Source organism: Thalassophryne amazonica, chromosome 12 (genome assembly GCF_902500255.1).
Source record: "Thalassophryne amazonica chromosome 12, fThaAma1.1, whole genome shotgun sequence".
NCBI classification, from domain to species: domain Eukaryota; kingdom Metazoa; phylum Chordata; class Actinopteri; order Batrachoidiformes; family Batrachoididae; genus Thalassophryne; species Thalassophryne amazonica.
Window position 1 is genome coordinate 48558050 of NC_047114.1, and position 10145 is coordinate 48568194.

Here is a 10145-nt window from a genome sequence, read left to right on the forward strand (position 1 = left end):
TCAGTCAAGGTATATTATTATTTATTTTACATATACTTACACGAGTGGAATTTCAGAAATTATAATAATGACAAGTCCAAATCAGAAAATGTTGGGATGGTGCAGAAAAAAAAAAAAAAAAAAATACAAATTAAACAAAACAAACATGACACTTATTTCATTGCAGACAGGATGAACCATATTTCATGTTTTTTGTTTGTTTTTCTGGTCAACTTCATTTCATCTGTTGATATACTTCATGTATTTCAATCCTGCAAAACATTCCAAAAAAGCTGGGATGCTAAAGCATTTACCACTTTGTTATTGCCATTACTTCCCACAACTCTTAAGACATTTTGGGTTTGAGGATATGAGCCAGAGGTTGGATGAAGTCACTGTCAAGTCATTCTCAAGTCATGATTCTGCAAGTCCCAAGTCAAGTCTCAAGTCAGCTTGCAAACACTTGGTGGTCATTGTGACTTGAGACTTGACTTGGGACTTGCTGATTCATGACTTGAGAGTGACTTGATGGTGACTTACTCCCACCTCTGATATGAGCGATGAAGTGTTTCAGGTGATATTTTGTCCCATTCTTCCTGCAAACTCATCAGAAGATTTGCAGTTGTAGGGGGTTGTCTGTTTTCATTTCAAAATTCCCCACACATTCTCTACTGGGGACAGGTTGGTATATTCTGCAATCAGGACAGTCGAGCACCTATACCCTATATTAATGCTGCTATTACAAAAGTGTAAATTCCGCTTGCCAAGGGCACTGACACAACCCCCAGAACTTCCTGGCTTTTGGACTTGTTGCTGGTAATAGTTTGTATGATCCTTTCTGTCTTTGATCCTGAGTTGATATTGACCATTTCTTCCAATAAAAGAACTAAAATACTGATTCCTCTGACCACAGTACATGTTTACAGTGTGATGGTCCAATCCAGATGATCCATCATAACAAACTTTTAAGTGGCATTTGTAAATGTAATTCCATGTTGAAACAAAGACATCCCAAAATAATCCCTTGCCCATATCAAGTATTGATGAATGACAATTCTTCATGCAGTGCCATCTGTTCGGTTGGAGATCACGAGTGTTCAGTTTAGGCTCCTCCCATTGTAAACAATGAAATTTGAAAATGCTTTCCATTATTTCTTTGAGGAATATTGTTTTTAATCAATGACTTTCTTACACTTTTTTTTACCAAATGGAGATCCTCTGCCCATCGTTGCAAGTTTGAAGTAATGCCATTATTATTATTATTATTATTATTATTATTGTATTTAGTTAGTTAGTTAGTTATTTTTATTTATTTTATTTTTTTTACTTAATCATAGCCCTGTTTATTTTTTTTTTATTTTTGGGAATGTTTTGCAGGTGTAAAATGCAGGAATGGATGTACACTGAACAAAAATATAAATGCAGCACATTTCTTTTTGCTCCCATTTGTCATGAGCTGAACTCAAAGATCTTAAACATTTTCCGTATAAACAACAGCCCTATTTCTCTCATATTGTTCAAAAATCTGTCTAAATCTGTTAGTGAGGTTTGGCATATGAAGCTACTGATGAAGACAGCATGATTATTACACAGGTGTGCCTTAGGCTGGCCACAATAAAATTCCTCTCTAAAATGTCGCACGTTTTGAGCGAGCGTGCAGTTGGCACTCTGACAGCAGGAATATCCACCAGAGCTGTTGTCCGTGAATTAAATGTACATTTCTCTACCGTAAGCCGTCTCCAAAGGCGTTAAAGAGAATTTGGTAGTACATCCAACCAACCGCAGACCGCATGTGTACCCACATCAGTCCAGGACCTCCACATCCAGCATGTTCAACTCCAAGATTATCTGAAACCAGCCACCTGGACAGCTGCTGCAAACATCGGCTTGCAGAACCAAAGAATTTCTGCACAAACTGTTAGAAATTGTCAGGGAAGTTCATCTGCATGTTCGTTGTTCTCGTCAGGGTCTCAACCTGACTGCAGTTCATCATCGTAACCGACTTGACTGGACAAATGCTCAACATTCGATGGCATCTGGCTGCTGATCAACTCTATGCCAAGGAGATGTGTTGCACTGTGTGAGGCAAATGGTGGTCACACTGGATACTGACCAGTTTTCTGAATCCCCCAGACCCCCCCACCCACCCACCCAATAAAGCAAAACTGAACATTTCATAATGACCTTTTATTGTGGCCAGCCTAAGGCACACCTGTGCAATAATCATGCTGTCTAATCAGCATCTTGATATGCCACACCTGTGAGGTGAGATGGATTATTTCAGCAAAGGAGAAGTGCTCACTAATACAGATTTAGACAGATTTGTGAACAATATTCAGGAGAAATAGGTCTTTTGTGTATATAGAAAATGTTTTAGTTCTTTGACCTCAGCTCATGAAAAATGGGAGCAAAACCAAAGTGGAGCATTTATGTTTTTGTTCAGTGTGTATGAAAAAAATAAAATGACTATGACTACACAAAACATGAAACATCTTTGGTTCATACTATTAACAATGAAACAGAAGTAAAAGTAAGTATAAGTATCACTTTGTTTGTTGTTTCCATTTTGCATACCATCCAAACGTTTTCTGATTTGGAGTTGGGTAATCTGCAAAAGCTTTATTTTTCTTTTTTTAGTTTAGTAAAATTGCATTTGGAGGCAAAATTTAGTATTATAGTGAAAAGTATGTGCTTTTCAGAAATGATGAACCACACTCAAATTTTAGATTTCTTTGTTTTGAGTTATTATTTATGAATTTGGAGCCTTTCTAAAAAAAAAGTAAATAAAAGATATGTAAGTAGTGTGCCGTTGGTGTTTTCCCAATAATTTCTGCTGTTAAATTCATAATCTGTGCATGCTGTTACTTGTTTGTTTGTTTTTGTTTTTTTTTCTTTAACATTTTTGTGACTGAAAAAATCACTTTTTTCACAAAAAAGTTTGGGGGGGGAGAAAATGGATTTATACACACACACACACACACACACACACACACACACACATACATACACACACACACACACAGATATATGGCTAAAGGCTAAATTATGAGCATTAGCATTATATAATAATAATAATAATAATAATAATAATGCACCCAATTAGGTGAAAAAGGAGGAAGTAATGGTTTTCCAGCACCATCGTATCACTGCTGGAAATCCAACTCGTTTGATATAGGTACTGTATGTCACATGATTATTTTTTGTATGTCTCTTTTGCTGTCTCATGCATGTTGAGACATTGATGTGCATACTAGGTACATACTCCATGATATATATCCTGTGCATGCTCTGGCATCGTTCTCGTGCACTGGCTGCTTTGTGGTGATTTTATTTTGGTGATAATGTGTAAGAATAGTGCATTGGTTGTTTTGTTTAGTTGTTTCAAATCAAATGACAGCAACATGTGTGCACTCGTCTGCTTGCAGAGCTTGGTAGCTGTGAGCCGTGTTGCTGTTTTATCTACTGTCCCCTTCTGAGGTCCCACTCTCCCACTTTGTGTGTCTCATGCCATTTCCCATCAGGAGTTGAACAGGATAGAACCAACGATCTGGAGATGTCTTCAGATCACAAACTCCCTGTGAAAATGCCCTGTTTTCCCCAGTACAGAAACAGATCTCTGGACTGCCCTGCCGGGACCAGGTGTATGTATCTGTTTCTCTTCCATCCCTTGACTTTTCACACATTTCATTGTTGCTATTTGACCAGGAAATTATCACCTGAAATTTTTTTGGGATTTAAATTGTCTCAAATGAAAGCCACCAGGGGGCTGATGCATACCCTGCACATAAGGTATTGAAAAATTTTTTTTTTTAAATTACATAACTTCTTATTTCGAGTTGTTTGTGACTTCATGATGAAGTCACTTATACAATCAATCATAAATATCCTACTAATCAACATAAGCTTTTTCATCAAATCTCGAGCCACAATGATAATGGAGATATGGTCGTATATGTCTTTTTTTTGGAGATGTTTTGTGTAACCTTGACTTTTGATCAAGTTGTCATCAACAAGCCATTTTTGCCTCGAGTACCTCTGATCATTGCATGTTTCTTCTAGTTTGGACCACTATGCGTAGGCTGTAGGGATGGTTGTGCATGACAATCCCAGTAGAGAAGCCATTTGTTCGTTCATTCATTCAATCATTTTCAGCCCCTTATCTGGGTCTTAATGGCAGCAGAGCAAGCAGGCCACACTTCCTTATCCTCGGCCAAGTCCTGCAACCCTTCCAGGGGATCTGAAGTTGACCCCAGGCCAGCTGGGGAATCTAATGTCTGTAGCATGTCCTGGGTCTTCCCTGGGGCCTCCTCCTGGTTGGACGTACCTGGAAGACATCCTTAGGGAGATGACCAGGGAACATCCTCACAAGATGCCCGAACCACCTCAACTGACTCCTTTCGATGCAAATAAATAATGGTTCTCCTGGATAAAGGAGTTTCTCACCCTGTCCAGGAGTGTAAGACCAAATACCCGAAGGAGGAGTCTGATTTCTGCCGCTTGTGTCCATAATCTTATTCTTTTAGTAATTACCCAAAACTCATGAGCATAGGGGAGGAAAGTAGTGTAAAACGACTGGTAAATTGAGAGCCTCGCCTTCCAGCTCAGCTCCTTCTTTATCATAATGTTGTACCAATCCTGAAGCAATTTGTGAAACGCTCAAACTAGGCTGTCTGGCACCAGTAACTGTGCCATGTTCAAAATCACTTCACATCAGATCCTCTTGACCATAAGGTGTGTGTGTGTGTGTGTGTGTGTGTGTGTGTGTGTGTGTGTGTGTGTGTGTGTGTGTGTGTGTGTGTGTGTGTGTGTGTGTGTGTGTGTGTGTGTGTGTGTGTGTATTGTGAGATACTTTCATTATTAATTCAAGAACCACTTACGTTTTCAAAAAAATTCTTCAGTTTCATTTAGAGTGTCACAAAGTCTCACAAACCTGAGGTACGGCGCATCCAGAAAGTATTCACAGCACGTCACTTTTTCCACATTTTTTTATGTTACAGCTTTATTCCCTCAAAATTCTACTCACAACACCCCATAATGACAACATGAAATTTTTTTTTAATGTTTTTGCAAATGTATTTAAAAAAAAGAATCAAAATCATGCGTACATAAGTATTCACACCCTTTGCTCAATACTTTGGTGATGCATCTTTGGCAGCAATTACAGCCTCAAGCCTTCTTGAATATGATGCCACAAGCTTGGTGCACCTATCTTTGAGTAGTTTTGCCCATTCTTCTTCAGGTTGGATCGGGAGCGTCGGCGTACAGCCATTTTCAGTTCTCTCCAGAGATGTTTAATCAGATTCAGGCCTGGGTTCTGGCCACTCAAAGACATTCACACAGTTGTCCTGAAGCCACTCCTTTGATATCTTGGCTGTGTGCTTCAGGTCATTGTCCTGCTGAAAGATGAACCATCACCCCAGTCTGAGGTCAAGAGTGCTCTGGAGCAGGTTTTCATCCAGGATGTCTGTACATTGCTGCATTCACCTTTCCCTCAAGCCCAACTAGTCTCCCAGTTCCTGCTGCTGAAATACATCCCCACAGCATGTTGCTGCCACCACCATGCTTCACTGTAGGGATGGTGCCTGGTTTCCTCCAAACATGACACCTGATATTCTTGCCAAAGTGTTCAATCTTTGCATCATCAGACTGGAGGATTTTTTTTTTCATGGTTTGAGAGTCCTTCAGGTGCCTTTTGGCAAACTCCATGTGCCTTTTTGCTAAGGATTGACTTCCGTCTGGCCACTTGACCATAAAGGCCTGGTTGGTGGATTGCTGCAGACATGTTGTCCTACTGGAAGGTTCTCCTCTCTCCACAGAGGAATGCTGGAGCTCTGACAGAGTGACCATTGGGTTCTTGCTCACCTCCCTGACTCAGGCCCTTCTACCTCAATCGATCAGTTTAGACAGGCAGCCAGCTCTGGGACGAGTCCTGGTGGATCTGAGCTTCTTCCTTGTACGAATGACAGAGGCCACTGTGCTCATTGGGACCTTCAAAGCTGCAGAAATGTTTCTGTACACTTCCCCAGATTTGTGCCTTAAAACAATCCTGTCTCAGGTGTCCACAGACAACTCCTTTGACGTCAAGCTTGGTTTGTGCTCTGACATGCATTGTCAACTGTGGAACCTTATATGTAGACAGGTGTGTGCCTTTCCAAATCATGTCCAATCAACTGAATTTACCCCAGGTGGACTCCAATTAAGCTGTAGAAATATCTCAAGGATGATCAATGAAAACAAGATGCACCTGAGCTCAGTTTTGAGCTATATGGCAAAGGCTGTGAATACGTACATGCATGCGATTTTTTTTTTTAATAAATTTGCAAACAAAGCTATAAACTTTGTACATGGATGTGTCATGCCTCACATATTGAATGCATGTGTGAATGATATTAAAACTGTATGCCCATTGGGTTTTTTAAGATTTAATTCAGCAAAAGAATTTTCTTTTGCACCATTAGAATTTTATTCCTTTGCATTTAAATAAGGCACTCCAATATGATTAAAATTTGTGTTGTCTGGAAACTATGTAGAATTTTGACCCCTGTTGGGTAGAAATTCAAACAATCAGACGCCATGACCTACACTTGGTAAAGATGTCATAGATCATGTGGGGGCTTCCCCCAATCTGTGCAAGAATGCTGGAAAGGACACAGTGACTGCCAGTCAGAGTAAAGAAAGGCAGCCATGACATCAGCTGGCTGCTCGCTCAAACAAAATAAACCAAGATGGCGGAAAACATGCTGAAACACCTTGTTTTTGTATAAATCAAATATGTTTCTGTCTATGCACTAGCTTTTTTGTTTTGGGGTAGGAACAACAAAATGGTGCATATAGACTATTTCAGTCTGTACAGAGTTTAAAAATTAAATTTGCCTCAGGGTTTTTTTAATGTATTAATTTTATTTTATATGATGCACATTATTGGTTGAGCCTTTGGAATTTATTACTATGTAGGCTATCAGTTGTCCAGGTGGTTTCCATAGTAGAGAAGCTTGAATCTTCGACTGGACTGGGTTGCTTGACGCGAGGACGTTTCGCTTCAAATCGCAGAAGCTTCCTCAGCTAAAATTCTTGCTCTGGTAGTCTGACTTCTGTCTGACCCTTGTTGAGAAGAACAAACAGAAGTCACAAAAGCTAGAGTTTTAAACCTAACCAGCCACCTCCTACCGAGAGGCAGACTGCTATTGGCTAGTGACGAAACAATTGCGTTAATTAGCACCTATTGTGCTCTAGTTAGCACCCTCCTAAGGACAGGGTAGCTGTCCCTTCTAACGATGGGACTGACGCCTCTCCTGATGACGTGAATGACTCATTACCATGAACAAAAGACTAAAACTGCTTTAATCTGACTACCCCATTGTAAACAGGGGAGAAAGCGTGTCTCAGACCCCCTCCCCAGTTAAGGCTAGCTTTCAACTGTTTCACATAGAGAGGGGTGAAGGAGGCATTCATTGTTTCATCTGGAGTGATAACAGTTAAGTCTCTATTGGCTGTAGGCCCATGGACTAATATTACTGTTCTTAGACTTGATAAAGGCTGCATGTATGTACTTTTAGAATATAGGCTCATTATTCGTGAAAGGAAAGCCTTTTATCCCTGGCTGAAATTACCAGAAAGCTGATTCTTTTTTGACAGTCAGCAGTCATATTTAGTTGATTCATTATAATTCCTTACATGCAGCCATTTGGCATTTACTACAGAGACCCAGAGGCAGTGGAACTGAAGGGGCACAAATTATGTGGCAAAGCAACTGCCAATTTTATATCAAAAGTCTGCTGCAGGGCACTCTGTTAATACTACTGAGAGAATGATAAGTAAGTCCCTTCCGTTGCTCTCTTGTTTTTTCACTCGAGGTTGCCACAGCAGATCTGAGATGGATCTGCCTGGTGAACTGGCACAGGTGTTTGCCCTTCCTGATGCAGGGGTGGGGTTTGAACCAGGAACCTTCTGCACTAAAACCAAGAACACTAGAAGAAACTTTATCGTCAATGTACAAGAAATACAATGAAATTCCATTTGGCAGGATCACTTTTTATAGCAGTTACAATGAGACAGGCATATAGCAGAAAAGAGAAAAAAAAAATCTACAAAATGCCAAGTTTTAGCACGACTTGCACATCCATCACCATGACTATCAGAATGAGAGCCACAAGAGTACAGAACCCACTAGTAGCATAACATCACTCAGTCATTTTGCAATTCTGATTTGTCAACATTAAAAATGTTAAATTTTGGGCAAATCTGTCATGAATCCCACCTTTTCCCCTTCTGTTTTTGCCCACTTTTTCCATGTATTATGTATCTCATCTGCCCATAAGATATTTATCCACTGGTCTTTGTTTGAGGTTTACAACTGGCTTACATCTTTTATTCAGTCCTTTCTATCTTCTCTGCTGATGCCTTCCCTTGATCGCTGACTTTGACTTAGTTATACGTACCTCCTGTAGGGTGTTCTTCAGCTGTCCAACTGTGCATCTATGAGTCTTTCTTCAATAAAGAAACAATTCTTTTCTCTATTGCTGACAAAACTATATTTTAACCCTCTACAGTGTTATACGAATTGATTTATTGATTGCAGTCTGATGGTTTTCTTTGGACAGTTCAAAACTAATGAGGTTTTGTTTTAACAACAGTGATGGCAGTTGAGATCACTTGTTGTGAGTTGACAGCAACACCCTTCAGATCACCTCCGTACATCTTATCTACTTATTTGGATGTAAAGTGAATGGAACCCAATGTCCAATTAATTTTGCACTCCAAACACTAAATCTGTGTCTGTACATTTATGGTGAAGAGTTTGACTTTTCAAAGTCAGAAAGCCATGCAATTTCATATTTGTGTTTCATAAATGGACTGCATTTATATAGCGCTTTTCCATCTGCATCAGATGCTCAAAGCGCTTTACAGTTATGCCTCACATTTACCCCGATGTCAGGGTGCTGCCATACAAGGCGCTCACTACACACCGGGAGCAATAGGGGATTAAAGGCCTTGCCCAAGGGCCCTTAGTGATTTTCTAGTCAGGCGGGGATTTGAACCCATGGTCTTCTGGACTCAAGAACAACACCTTAACCACTAGACCATCACCTCCCCCCAAAAAAACATAGTAACAATAGCTACATTTTTAACCAATAGGCCAGCACAGTATCATTTGAACCCCTATGTGATATTTGACCAGATTTGGGGACACTGGCATGAACACAGCAGAGAATCCCCAGGAGGAGTGTGGAAGTTTTAGCACAAACCATTCAGCCCTGCTCAGTAACCTTAAAAGCATACTCGCTGTCACCTAGCGGACCTGCCGGTTTAAGAGGTGCCAATTTAAAATGGCTTCCGCTGAAACCCCCATCCTTCGAATGGTTTGTGGTGACTCTCTCACACTCCACCCGGGGATTAGTCTCTTCCCGGGAAAATGGTGTACTGTTTTGCTTTTGGCTGCAATCTCCAAAGCAATCGCGAAAAGTGTAGGGTTTTCTTGGTTCCCAGTGGAGAAGGGAAGACGAGGCAAATGAGAGAGGTCATGTCAGTAAGTGTTAAGCGCTGTGTTCTCTCGCCTCAACACATTTGAGCTCCGGGTCATACACAAACTGCAACACGTCCATTTTCCACTGCATTGTCACTTTTTCTTTGCATTTTCACTTTGTTTGCTGTGTAATTTGCCCAAAAATTCAGAGAAAGTGCTGTGTTTCTGTCCATGGAAGTGGAGAAATTACGTCATATGCGTCATATTTTACCCCTTTAGCGCCCGCCCTCAAACAAGACTGCACTGCCCTATTCCTTGATAATGGCATCCTGAATATCTCCAAATATAAGCATTGCTCCACAATTTTGACCTTTGCCTGTTAGCTTAGCTTTTAACCATTTTTTTTATTATTATTATCCAAATCAAACCACTTTTCCCTGTGTTGACCCTCAAATATTCCCCAAGGCTTGGTCCAAATTAGGTCAAAACTCTTGAAATAAATGTGGACGGACACACAAGATCAAAAACTGTGCCCCCACTTACACTATATGCTGCACATTTAATCCATGAGCCAGTCATCAATTTTGACCTAATTAGTATCATTTAAAGGGGAGAAACAACACTTAGAATCCAGCCTCAGTGTATCATGGCCTACACAAAAATGTATGATAGCTATCCCAGTGTGGTAGCTGTATCCAGGTAG